Genomic DNA, 14,172 nt, shown 5'->3' with positions numbered 1-14,172 from the left:
TAAGCGCTCGATGATATGAGAACTCTAGTGGACCCCTCCATATAGCGGGTAACAAGTCAAAAAAACTTTGGTAATGATTGGTTAAAAAGTGAACGTTATGCAAACCCCTTGGCAATTAAGACTCCCGTTAATATCATGTAACTTCATGAGTGTTGAGAGGAGTTATGAATACTATTAAGACTTGATGTTTATGTATGAGATTTAAATGGAATCTTGTGTCGTATCATATATTTTGTAGAATCTTGTGTCGTATAATATAATTGGTAAAATCTTTTATCGTATCAAATAGTTAACAAAATATTGTATTATGTCAAATAATTGGTAGACATAATAAAAAAAACACCTCTTGTGGAACACATTCGAGACATGAATACAAACAATATATTAACTCATACGTGTTGCATGATTGGCATGGTAACAGGGTTTGGATGACATTATACATGCCATACGTATTGGTTAGGCGACATGACTTGTGTAACAAAGACAATGAGGACAAAAACCTTACAACCCATGTTGGTTGAAATCATGCTTGGTTTCGCTAGCAATGATGTACCCATTACATCACCCTTTGTTTAATAAGTCTTCAACTTTAATATCTAATAAAGTTTTCTTTCCACTTATATTTAAACACATGTTTATTTTATCATTTCATGAATAACTAACGTGTTCAACTTTATTTTAAAATTTATTCAACAAATTGGTACTTTACTACTTTATACAATCATTGAATATATTAAAATCATATTAACTTAAATCAACATTTACTAAATTAAATACCAAAAAAATAATAATCTTAACTAAACTGAATTCAAGTCTCTCAGAAAACAGAAATTAAGCGTTTCAAAGCCATAACGCGCCGGCTTGTTTAAGCACCGGAACCAATTCACCGTTAATATGCGTCGCCATGACCTCATCCAACCCACCAAACATCCGTCCACCAATGAACACCGCTGGAAACTTTAATCCATCGTTTCGTGCATCGATCATCTTCAGCTCCTTCACCACATCTTTCTCCTCATCTTCCTTAAACTCAAACACACTCGGATTCACTCCGTGACCGTTTAATAACCGTTTCACCACGTGGGTCATGCAGCATCCGTGACGAGCTAACACGATGACTGAGTTTTCGGACACGGCGTCTCGAACCGTGTAGTTTGTGGGTCCGTTGAGTTGTTTAGGGTTTTGGTTGATCGTTTGGTGGTGGTGGTCTAGCGGAAGTGACCAGGTTTTGTACGGAATTGCTTGTTGCATATTAGAGAGAGAGTAAATGTGTTGGTGTGTTTGTTTATCATGGTGTGATGATTATTAATTTATAGAAGAAAAGAAAAGATGTGGGTGTGTTTCTAGTGACTTGAAAGGGTCAGACGTCAAGGGCGGTTACGCGGTGCAACATGTTTCAGCTGATGTAAACGTGACATCATACCACTTTCACTTTAAATTATCCCAACCAATTATTATTATTATTTATTATTGTATACGTAACAAAGAAAAAACTTGGTGCCTTTGGACCACGATTGGTCCACTCGACAGTCTCTGATTCGGTCAAGTTATTTATATTGATTTTTTTTGTTTTAATTAAATAATATACGGTTAGTCGTGTCGTCTCGCCATCCGGGACCGACAAAACTCGGGTTTTACTGAGTCACCACCGTAATATTGGGGACGAGAAAGCTCTGGGAATACCAACGACCGTGTTTTACTGACATTTTTGTTTTAGTTCTGGTACTGTAATAAACGTAATTGAAATCGACCAAATTCGCATCAATTACAACACTCGGATTTTACCGACTCACTGCCGCAACGCCCGGGATGACAAAGCTCGGGTTTACCAACAACCGAGTTTTACAGACATTTTTGTTTTAGGTATGGAACCATAATGAATGTAATTGAAACCAACCAAATTCGCGTCGACTCACCGCCACAACGACCAGGAACAACAACGCTAGGGTTTTTACCAACATCCGGGTTTTACCGACTCACCACTCTAACGTGCGGCACCGACAACGGTCAGGTTTTACCAACATCGGGGGTTTACCCATAGAATAAACACCGTTTTATAACTATTTTATTTGTTTATAAGTTAATTTGAAGAATGCGTTTACTATTTTGGGTTTATTGTCGCGACCTTTACGAACCTAACTGATAACGGTTGACTTCGTGTCGCTACCCTACCGCAGCGTGGCGGGTTTGTCACATAGTTTAATAATACTTTAGAATTATAAAATTTGGTAGGGTGATTTTCAATTTTTATTGAACAACTATCTATATTTCATGGGAAAATGACTAAAATGGCTTCGTTGACCAACCGCATCCCTTAACCAGTCTCTTAACGGTATGACTAGTTAAGAGAATGTGGTTCGTCATTCCAAGAACGATATGACTGACCGTTTAAATATGCCATCCGATGGTTTATTGAATCAACAAGATCTTGACACGTGTACTGGAAACAACAACATATGTCATCCGGTTGATCTATTTTGGCAGCCTATTGATATGATCTGTTCAGTCAGGTCTTTTATAAAATGACTAATATTTGAAACAAAGGTTTGACCGAATAGATCAGTCGGCTGACGGAATAGATAAGTCGACCGATAAATTAGACCAGTAGGATAACAAATCTTGTTGTTTTGAGGACATGTGTGAAGATATTGTTAGTTCCATAAACTGTTGGATGTCAGATTTAAATGGTTGATCTGATTGTTCATGGAATGGCCATTTTGAGTATTTCTAGAATTGGATGACTAGTTAAGGAATGTGGTTGGTTAAATGGACCATTTTTATCATTTTTCCATATTCCATCGACGTCGACAGCTAGCCAAATTGCTTACGTACAATGAGTTTCAATTTTTTTCATCACTAGTAGCCCTTCCTAAATGCATTAACCACATTGAAAACTACGATTAAAGGACTTCCAATCCTCCCATGTTTCATGAATTATTTTCAATTTATTTCGTATCCAAAGAAAACTCATCATCTTGATCTTCTCTACCAAACTAACCAACCGAATGGCCACCCTGTCATGAGCAACCTCGTTTTAGGCCTTCCATAACCTCCACATCAAATGGTACAATGGCATAAAAAACTTTAGCCTTTTTCTTCGGTAAAGAAGAGAACTTGCACACCTTGAGAAGGTTCCAAATTCGAAAAGTGAATATCGCCGGAACTTGACACCAAACAGAGATAGTCTATCATTCCACTTGTGCAAGGCCACACAAAACAAGTATATGCCCCGTCGTGAAAGTAGATATTGCATTGTATATTCATGCCATAACTAAGTCGTGAAAATAGATATTGCATTGGATTGTTTGATATTCAACGTAGAATAAAATCAGTGAGTTAATCAATAAGTTACTTTTTATCATGCTTATTGTTGGGTTTGTGGAGGTTTGGGCTCTATTTGAGCCATTTACTTCAAAACTTATCAGTTGGGTTTAATAAAGATAAAAGACATGAGAATTAGTTTCGGGCCGACCCAATATCTTTTCATTAGGGTCCGTTTATGTTTTCTTATTCTATAGGTTAGAAAGCTTATTGTAATTCTTATACTTGTAATTATTCACGAGTGAGACAGATAACAATAATAAAATACATTGGTTGCGTCCCACTGATAAGCTTCTAAGATCTTCTAACCTCTTCAAATCTCATATCATATCATTTTCATTGAACCCTTTTCATCAAACCTTAGCAATCCCTCCACCCTATCCTCTCTCCACCGTCAAACCTCTGGCGTCCCTCCCTTACCTCTGTCGGCCACCCTATGACGCCAGCCTCCCTGTCGCACCTCCGCCCCCTCTCCATGCCTTCGACGCCCGCCTTACGCTAACGTTGGCCACCTACGCCACCGCCGTCCTCCCTGCCGCACGTCTGACGCCCCTGTCGCACATCCACACCTCCAGGTAATTGATTTGTTAAATTATTATTAGTTTTTAGAAATTGATTTGTTGAATTTTTATTATTATTATTATATTTTTTTTTTGTAGAAAGTGATTTGTAAAATTCTTATTAGTTTTTAGAAATTGATTTGTTGAATTACTATTAGTTTTTTTTAGAAAATAATTTGTTAAATTGTTTAGTTTTTAGAAATTGATTTGTTGAATTATTATTATTTTTTTTATAAAAAAAGAAAACAAAATTGATTTGTTAAATTCTTATTGGTATTTTTGTTCAATTATTAATTTGCTAAGTGTTTAAATTTAAGTTTATTTTAACAGTTACATACGTTAAAAAACAAACAGTTTTATTTCAAAATGTAAAAGGTTGGTTCACAAGCCGCCTTCTTAATGTTAATTGTAATGTAATGTTAAAGGAGCCGGCTTGTGAGGTAGTTTTTGTCCATTGAAAAATTCAACAATTTGATTAATTATTGGTTTATTAGTACTATCTTGTATTTTGTAATATAAGAAAAGAAAAGGAATGTATATGTTTTCACTTCGACCTATGAAAAGTTGTTTGTGGGTTTTTTGGGGCCCACTTGGCCATTCAAGGAGGTAGGTGGTTGTTTGGTGTATGCATTCATTTTGGACTTTGGAATGAACACAAAATTGAGAATAGGGTTTTGGGTATGTGGCTCGTTCCATCACACTCCTTGGCTCACTAGAACTATATATAAAGAACCTTTTGGGGGTGTTCCATCTCAATAGCCACCATACACAAGAGAAAATGAAGGCAAAAATTAGAGGCTTGGTTTCCTTTCAATTTGAAAGGAATTGAAAGGAGATGAGAAGGGAAGGAAAAACTTTTCTTTTCTTTCTTTCTTTCATTTAAATGAACTCCGAATTTGATGAAATTTTGAATTTTTTACGATTTTCTTTTAAACTTTCAACTATTGGTTGATTTTACTTTTCTCATATACAGAATACAAAGTTCGAAATGATGCATTTATTCAAAAAAAGAACTTATGTTTAAATAGTTGGCATCCGAAACAAATTTTTTTGTTATGTATATGTCGATATATAGGCAGTCACAGAAGTGCTCATGTGACATTATCATATAAAAACAAAGAACGTCAAACTCAACTTGATAATGGTTTAAGTGAAACTTTTAATCCGATCATAAGATTTTTATTAATCCCAACTATCGATTGAACTGACTGTAAGATTTTTATTAATCTCAAATCATCGATTTGACCTGATCATAAGATTTTTATTAATAGCAACCGCCGATTTATACTGATCTTAAGGTTCATTTAATGACGCATGCTAGGAGATCTGACAAGAGTAGAAGTGATTGGAGCTTTGGTGGCATGTGAGAAAGAACAAATGAGTATGACCACTAATGAGTACAAAATCACCATTAATCAAGTTATAGTTTATAAAATTATACAAAAAAGCAGTTACAAACCAATATCAGTGATTAAGTACCTCATCCATACTTAACATAAAAATAAAATAGTAATCCAAGTAGTTATTAGGGTATCTAACAAAGAATTCGTTTATACGAGTATTTATAAAAATAAGTTTGAATAGTGTGACTATATATAATAGTTACAATACTGTGTTTAAACCACTTATGACAGATCCACAATATGTCTGACATACAAATGTACAATGATGTGTTGAAGTTGTATACATTTGACGCATAAACTAATTATGTAATTATAATGATACGATTAACCATTAAAATGGTGAGTTTAAAACTATATTAAACTTTTAAGATACATGTTGGATCTTATTCTTAAATTTCTTCTTTGCAAGCAAAAATAAAATCATTTTCTTCATTGTCTCTTTGTGTATAATGACTCATCTTTAAGACTAAAAAACTTCTCCCGTACTCGTCAACATGACATGTGTACTATGGATGGTACGAAAATGAATGCACATAAACATAATTACAAAATGATTTCTAGTAAGTAGTAACTGATCCGTCCATTGTTAACATAAAAGTAAATTAAAAAATGGAATTAAAATAGTCGTCCAACGAATTTTGTCATATTTGTATATCTTTGTTTAAAATTAAGGTGTGCATTTAAACTTAAAACTTGTTAAAATTATATTTCGCAGTTAAACAAACTAGAATAGTAAATCTAATGTGCAATATGGTGCATCCGAAGCCACTTTTAATTTAACACATGTATAACATTGTTCTTAGATAAACATGCGAAATCCTAGATACTTCCTGACATCATAATACTTCGGTCAATTATTGTTAGTATCGTTGGTGGTGGTGGTGTTAGTGTTGTTGCTGGCACCTTCTTGGTGTTGTTGAAGCCACCATGTTTTTAGCCTCAAGGCCCCTGCAACAGTAGACCCGCAACAGAATGCAACCCCAAAACCCATCAAAGTAGTCGAAACAGTGGATAACAAGGGATATTTAACATACACATACATCACTGAAACGATTGTAACAAAGTTAATGTGGAATGGTTACTAGGGATGTTCATAGTTTTGTTTAAAACTGCCCAAAACAATCATCGGTTTGATTTCATGATCGGTTTTTTATCCAATTATTTTCTTTTTGTATGCTTAAAAAATTTTAAACCATAAAGAACAATTTGGTTTGCGGTTGAAAATTTTTAAACCGTATAAAACTAGACCGGACCGTAAGATTTAAACATATTTTAAAATTTTAAAATATTTTATATAACACATATTTGAGTATATATATTTTGAGTTAGGTATACTTGTTGGGTCCCGTTTTTATTAGTAGTCTTTTGTATATACTAGTTCTATTAACGATGTATACTAGTTAGCTTGTCGGTTTCTCAATGTATGTTTGGGCCCGAGGCCTTGTAAACCATAGCCCATTGGGCCGTAATAATATATGGAAGCATGCACATGCTAAAATAACCTTTTGCAAAACCTTATCTTCTCACCTAATCTCCTTTCTTCTAAACCTTTCTACCATCGTTAATAACCAAACCAAACAAGATTCGAGATCTCGATTCATCACTAGTGATTTTCGCTAGCCAGTGTTGAGATTAATCCAAGAACACTAGTTGTTTGTTGTTTGATCCGTCCAAAGGACCTACAATTGGTATCAGAGATTTCGTCTCTATTAGTTGTGGATCTTGGGTCACAACCTTGGATTTTGGTCTTGTTGGTGTGTTGAAGAGTTGTTTTCAAGTGTTTAAGTGGGTCTACGGGTTCACTTGTTGATAAAAGAGTGTTTACAAGCTTGAAAGAAACATGTTCTTGGTATTTGGATTTGTTGGAAAGCGTGTTTGTGTGATTCTTGTGGTTTTAAAAGTGTTAAAATTCAAGATTAGTGTGGTTTTAGGCCTTAAAATGGGTTGTTCTTAGATCTACAAGTGTTGAAGTGGTTCCAGTCGAGTTTCCTAAAGTAGATAAAGTGTGTACTTTTGTGGAAAGACGTGCAAAAGTACAATCCGTACTTTCTAAAATTCCATTCGAATCGAATCATCAAAACTATTCTAATCGAATTGGCAAAACCATTCGAATCTAATCTAGAAACCATTCAAATCGAATTTCTTAAACCAATATTCGATTGCTTTCACAATTCGATTCGATTCAATTTCCAATTCGATTTGATTGAAATCACAACTCGATTCAAATCCTTTCAAATTTGATTGATTTGGACTTAAAGCTTTCCACAGAATTTTTTTATAAACTGTTTGAACTAGAATATGTTTGGCATGATGGCAAGTGATACTGAGACCTAAAAGAACTTCATAATCTTTGAAAATGAGGCTGGTACCACCAACAAACCCCCTAAGTTACTCAAGTGGGATAATAACTTTGAAGAATTCAAATGACGTTTCAAGAATTATATAAGAATAACTGACTATGCTCTTCTGAGATCAATTGAGATTGGTCCCCATGTTCCTACCAGTGACACTGTTGATGGACCAATTCCCAAACTTGTTATGACATACAATGATGATGATAGAAATATGTTAAGTAATGATCAAAAGGCCTATGGTGTTCTAAGTGTTTGTCTTTTACTTGAAATTGCTCAAACTTTGAGAGAGAACACCACTGCTAAAGGCCTATGGGATGCCCTGGTTAACAAGTTTGAAGGGAATGTGGATATTAGGAATAGCAAGAAAGCCACGTTGAAGGGTGAATTCAGTATGTTCAACCATGTACAAGGAGAAACTGTTGGAAATCTTATTCATAGGTTTGAAACATTGATCACCAAAATGAAGTGTGCCGACATTGATTATAATCAAATTGAAATCAATGACAAGTTATTGAACTCCTTAACTTACACTTGAAACAATAATGTGATCACTATCAAGAGAACAACGAACTTACAAATCACTTCTCTCTCTGATTTGACATCCACCATCAAGTCACTTGAAATGGATGACAAACTCAGATTGTAAGGCCCTGATCTCGGTGCCCTACATTTGGTGTTTGATTTACTCATAAACATGGTTCTAAATATCAGAGTTAATTAAAACTTTCGCGGAATATAAAACTTTCATTAAACATTACACATTAATTCATAACATGTCTTAAACGAACATCCTTGTCTTTCAAAATAAAACATTGATTATAAAAACATCATTAGTCTTCAGATGCCAGCCTCTTATTCTTCTGCCATGTGCCCCGCTCAAACTAGCTGTCTCATTATACTCACCTGCGTGCATACTAAAAGTCAGCTACGCTGAGTGAGTTCTAGTTAACCAGTCAACATACAATACATACACTTACCTTCATATATGTATCAGAAGATACATACTTAATTACTTTACATATTACCTTTCTTTCATACGTTCATACATACATACATACATACATTCATGCATTCATACATACATTCATACTTTATTATTTCTATGCTAATTACGTTTCATCCTTTCCATCTCAGATATTATTAGGGTCTGGTCCATTCCTTTTCTATCTCAGATATTATTAGGGTCTGGTCCCTCTCATTTCCCTTTTCTTTTATCATTTCTATCTCAGATATAATTTGGGTCTAATCCCTTTTTTCTCTATCTCAGATATTATTAGGGTATGATCCCTTCCTTCCCTATCTAAGATATTATTAGGGTCTGGTCCCTTCCTTTTCCACACTCGTGCATATTTTCTTTACATACCCATATCATATTGTATCTCTATATATATACTTCCTTTAACATTCAAACATACTCACATGTCATACATATACCTTTCATACACATTCATATTTCATATACATACCTTCCTTGACAATACGTGCAATATCCGAAGATCGTTCATGTACCGATAAGCTTTCGTTCACATTCAAGATGTATTGTTTATCATATAAATCATACATGGCGTACACTTACCACTTAAGGTAAGTGTATTAATAATCACATCGAGTATGCACACAACCCCAAAAACATAAGAAGAAAATGGAGCTAGAAACTCATCTGAATCTTGTTACGTTCGCCGTTAACGGTTATTACTTTCCTTAATTGAGCTCGGCTAACTGTACATTTATTATGTGTATCAATACTTTTCCTAATCACGCTATTTAGATTTCCGCACAAATGGATAAGTCTGGTATATTCTAATCGGGTATCACCCTTTGTACTCGATTTCTTGCGTATTCGGATTCTTATATGTGTATATATATATATATATGTATTCAAATACTTGTGTATTCACATTGTATTCGAATACACTTGGTATTCGTTTAGCTGTACTTGCAATTCCTCGTCTTTCTTTCCTTTCTGAATTCGAATAGGCTTACAACTCATATGCGAGTACATAGTGTATGCAAATTGGGCTTGTATGCGATCTTGTATTCAAGTGATCCTCCTCATTCGAACACTTCTTGCATTCGAATATGTAAGGCCCCGTTACCGGTGCCTCACTTTGGACGTTGGGTTTGCTCATGAACACAGTTCTAAATATCAGAGTTAATTAAAACTTTTTGCGGAATATATAAACATCAATCTTTCATTACAAATCATTTTAAATCTTATCTTCAAATATAACATAGAAAAAAATAACACTTCTTCTGCCGATGCCAGTCTCTTAATTCCATGCTATGTGTCCATCTCTCAAGCCGACTATTTCATTCTACTCACCTGCGTGCATACTAAAAGTCAGCTACGCTGAGTGAGTTCTAGTTAATCAGACGACATAAAATACATACATATATCATACATACTTACATATCCGAAGATACATATCCATACGTAACCAATTATCTTTCTATCATGCATACTTACTTACTATCACTTACCTCAGTCCACCGAGAGTATGTTCATTGTCCGCCGTGTATACCTATACTCAAGGTCGTGAACACGAAAAAGGTCCGAAGTCCTTACCTATGCTCACCATTTGTGGTACGTGCAAGGTCCGCAGTTGTAACATCACGGAAATTTCGAGCCAAAAATGTAAAATTTCAAAGTCAAGGGATCAAATTTGCCAAATTTCGAACTCCAAGGGACTAAAAATGAAAAATCTGTTTTCTTGTCCTCTCATGGTACGCGACGGGACAAAAGACAAGCCCAACGCGTATCGCGAAGGGTTTGGTCAAAATGTTCTAGAAGAGTCAACAGCGATACGCGATCGCTGTTGAACCAACGTCATCGTGTATCGCGATGACGTGGCCTGACAAGTCGTGACACGTATGCCACGTGTCAGTCGGTGGCACAACGTCACGCCTCGTGGCACCGCGTCCGCCACGTGGCAGACCTACGTTATGACGTAGCAAGGCTACGTCGCGATACGCGACGGGTGACTAGGAGGCCGTCGCATACCGCGATGGGCTTCCAGATCTTGTCTATAAATAGCAGCCTCGGGATTTCATTATTTTCACACCAAAACATACAATCAACTCTCTCTCTAAACATTGGGAAGCGTGCCCTCGATCCACCTCGAAATCCGTGCCTCGATTCCTCGTTTTACGTGCCATACCTTGATGTCCGCACCACATTCCCGACGACATTATAAGTAAGAAGATGTTCTTGGCGTGACGTCCCGACGATCATCTCGAAGCACGTTCCGTGAAGTGTTGGTGTCTCGATTTGCGTGCCCAAGTGAAGTATTGATCGAGCAAGAAGTTAAAAAGAGAGAAATGGCGTCGAAGTACTGCTCGACTTTCTAGAGTATTATAAGCTGACAAAGGTAGGCATAATGCCCGAATAAAATAATTATAAAATATTATAAAAGGCTTAAACCTTAAGTCGAGGTTATACTCGATACCTTGATAAAAAGAAAAGAAAATATAACAAAGAAAGAATAAAAGATAGAATTATGAGATATGTATATATGTGTGTAAGAATATATATTCTTTGTTATAAACTTTATTTAAAGAATAATGAGTATTCTTAAATAATAAAGAAAAGAATACGTTTCTTAAAGAAGAAGAAACGTAAGGTTTTATAAATAAACTAAAGGTTTATACTACTACTTTTAAACTAAAGGTTTTAAAGTAAAGAATAAATAATCGAGGTGGCGATTATAAAACAAGACTAAAGGTCTTAAGCCGGATTGTATATCCGACTAACAATTGGTTATACTCGTACTATAGGTGCGAGATAACAACGGGAAAGACCCTCGGACGGTGTTGAAGCCGATCCAAATCAAAAGGTGAATACGCCCCAACTTTTACAAACTTATTTTCAACGAGTCAAACGTGTTACTTGAAAAATTTTACATGAGACTAAGTGTCTCTAAAACATTTATAAACAAGAGTATATATACTGGCCTCCGACTATCGTGTACGTTTGTCTGGATCCTTACATATGTGGTGGGCACGTCACACCTAGTCACAATTACGCTCGCCTGCGGGGAGTATGACCATGTGTATACGCATAGGCACTCAACTAGTCTAACGCTGCGATGTTTGCTGGGGGAACCGAGTATAGAGACTTGAGTTTATGAATTGTGTTGTTTTAACTTGATTGTTCCTAAGCCACGTTGGGCCGGGACCTACGTAGTCTCGAGAGGTGATTAAGTAAAGAAAATATTTTTTAGCGTCAACATATTCACCAACATTTGTTGCTGACGTATTTTCTTACATTTTGCAGGTGATCAAGATTAGCACTTGGGATGACGAAGTGCAAGAATCCGATGGCTCGGATCTTTTTGATAAACTTAAATATAATATAAATGGTGGTTTTGTAAAAACTTAACAAGTAATATTAAATGGAACTTTTGTTCCATATTTTGTAATGTAAATATTTACATTTTAAATCCACATGTTTTATAAGTCTTCCGCACTAATACATAACTCTGATTTAATTACAATTGTGGTACCAACATATGTGTCATACTCCTAGGCCGTAGTTTGGGGTGTGACAAGTGTTGGTATCAGCCATCGATCTTAGCGAATTGGGTATTTAAAAGATAATACCTAAGCTTTGATCCAAGTATAGGAAAATAATTTTACTTGTTTATTTGAATAGGGATAAGATTGGTTTGTAACCCTTTCTTTCCCTCTCCTCATTCTAAACCACCTAATATTAGATGTCTTTCGAGAAATTAATGGAGTATTATGATCATGAAGCAAGAAGAGCAGGAAAATACTACAAATTTCCAAAAGACATCATGAGTAAAGATTATTTCGAAGCATTCTTCAATTCCGACGTGGAACATAATCAAAACCCCGGTACTAAACAAAGTCCAATCTACCACCTAGAAAACACACCAAATCAAGTATACCAAGCATCAAGGCACTCAAGCTATCACCCTTCAAGTTTACCCATGTATCAACCATCCGAAGTACCAACATATCATCCTTCTGAAATTCCTACCTATCAGCCATCTGAAGTTCCGCCATACTACCCATCAGGTGTTCCGATATACCTACCGCCAAATCCTCTCCCTTCATACGCTTTCCTCTCTAATCGACCGATCAAGGAGGAACCAAGATCTCCCTCATCCGACTGGATGCAATGTCACTCTATCAGCGAAGGTGGCATACCGGAAACTCTACCATGGATTCTGTCGACTCCCGCTTCAACAAAGAAGGACCATCTCGCAAACCCAAGATGAGAACCATGATGCCGCACGAAAGGATTCACATGCCTGCAATCTCCAAAGAGACTACACAACTGATGGATAAGGAGAACTCAGAAGAGGACCCGGAAGAAGAGGATCCAGAAGAAGAAACAGAAGAAGATCCGGAGGAAGAATACCCCGACAACCCCAATGAGGTGACAACGCCAAGGGAAGAATCATTATCTTCTCAAAATCCAAGCTATGGTTCCGTTGATCCCCACATACAATTTCTTCAAAAACTCAAGGGCAAAGCATCATCAAGCTTTCCACCATATCAAGGCAAGATCCCATCGATTGAGGAACAAGCTAATGAATTCCGGGAGCAGAATGAGGCTGCTGAAGCTTTTTTCAACTATCAATATGATGTGACTGCATCTCCATATCCGGACCCGAAGAACCACTACGACATAGGGATGATGGGTTACCGCGATCCACCTCCAAGATACGGGTATCCTACTGACATGCCTCAGTCACAGGAGGAGCATCTAGATCGAGCCTTGCACGAGACTGACGAACTCAGAAAGAAAATTTTCGTGGATGAGAAGAAAAAGAAGAAGATAGGAGAGACGCTTCTTCGCAAGTGCAACAAGTTAACCAAGGTGGTCAAGACATTTATGAAGGACTGAAGAGATGAAGATGTAGTTATGAAAATTTGTGTGTTAATGTAACTCTTGTTGTGATATGTGTTATGTATGGATAAGAATATAATATATATACATCAAATATAGATGTATATATATATATATATGAGTGTGTAATGTAATAATCCATGTATATAGCTTGTATGATATATATATATATATATATATATGTTAAATAAATAAAATATATGTTTAATAAGAGAAAAAATTGTTAAAATTTCAGTTTAAGAAAACGTGAAAAAGAACAAATGTCTCAACAAAGTAACAACATAGAGAATGCTCGAAAAGAAGAAGAAATAAGAAAAGAAAAGGGGAAAGATCCCAAAAATGAGAAAGAAGAACCAATTCCCGATAAATATATGAACCAAATTCAAAGAATGATCAAAGAATCAGTTAGAAATGAATCCGAAGCTAGATCTCAATCTAGGCAAACTAAACATTCTCAATCTGTAAACCCTTCCCAAAGATCCGTTAAATCTCGACCAAAACCATCTCGTGTAGAGGAGAGTGTTAATGAATCAAATGCTGATGGCGAAATCTGCCAAGAATTTAAGAAATTGATGATTGGAGGATGTTCGTTTAAAGACTTCAAGTACTATGGACCGAAGGAATTCCATGGTGACAAAGGAGCCATCAAAACTGTGAGG

The 14,172-nt window shown here is 36.0% G+C and overlaps 1 pseudogene; it reads right to left on the bottom strand.

Moving 5' to 3' along the window:
* Nucleotides 1-386: 386 nt before the first annotated feature.
* On the bottom strand, nucleotides 387-1,251 carry LOC143607040 (glutaredoxin-C9 pseudogene; annotated as a pseudogene).
* Nucleotides 1,252-14,172: the final 12,921 nt, after the last annotated feature.

This window comes from Bidens hawaiensis, unplaced genomic scaffold, assembly GCF_021521415.1.
Source record: "Bidens hawaiensis isolate Kalapana, Puna unplaced genomic scaffold, B.hawaiensis_p1.1 tig00079108_1, whole genome shotgun sequence".
Classification (NCBI taxonomy): domain Eukaryota; kingdom Viridiplantae; phylum Streptophyta; class Magnoliopsida; order Asterales; family Asteraceae; genus Bidens; species Bidens hawaiensis.
This window is presented reverse-complemented; position numbering and strand designations above follow the sequence as displayed.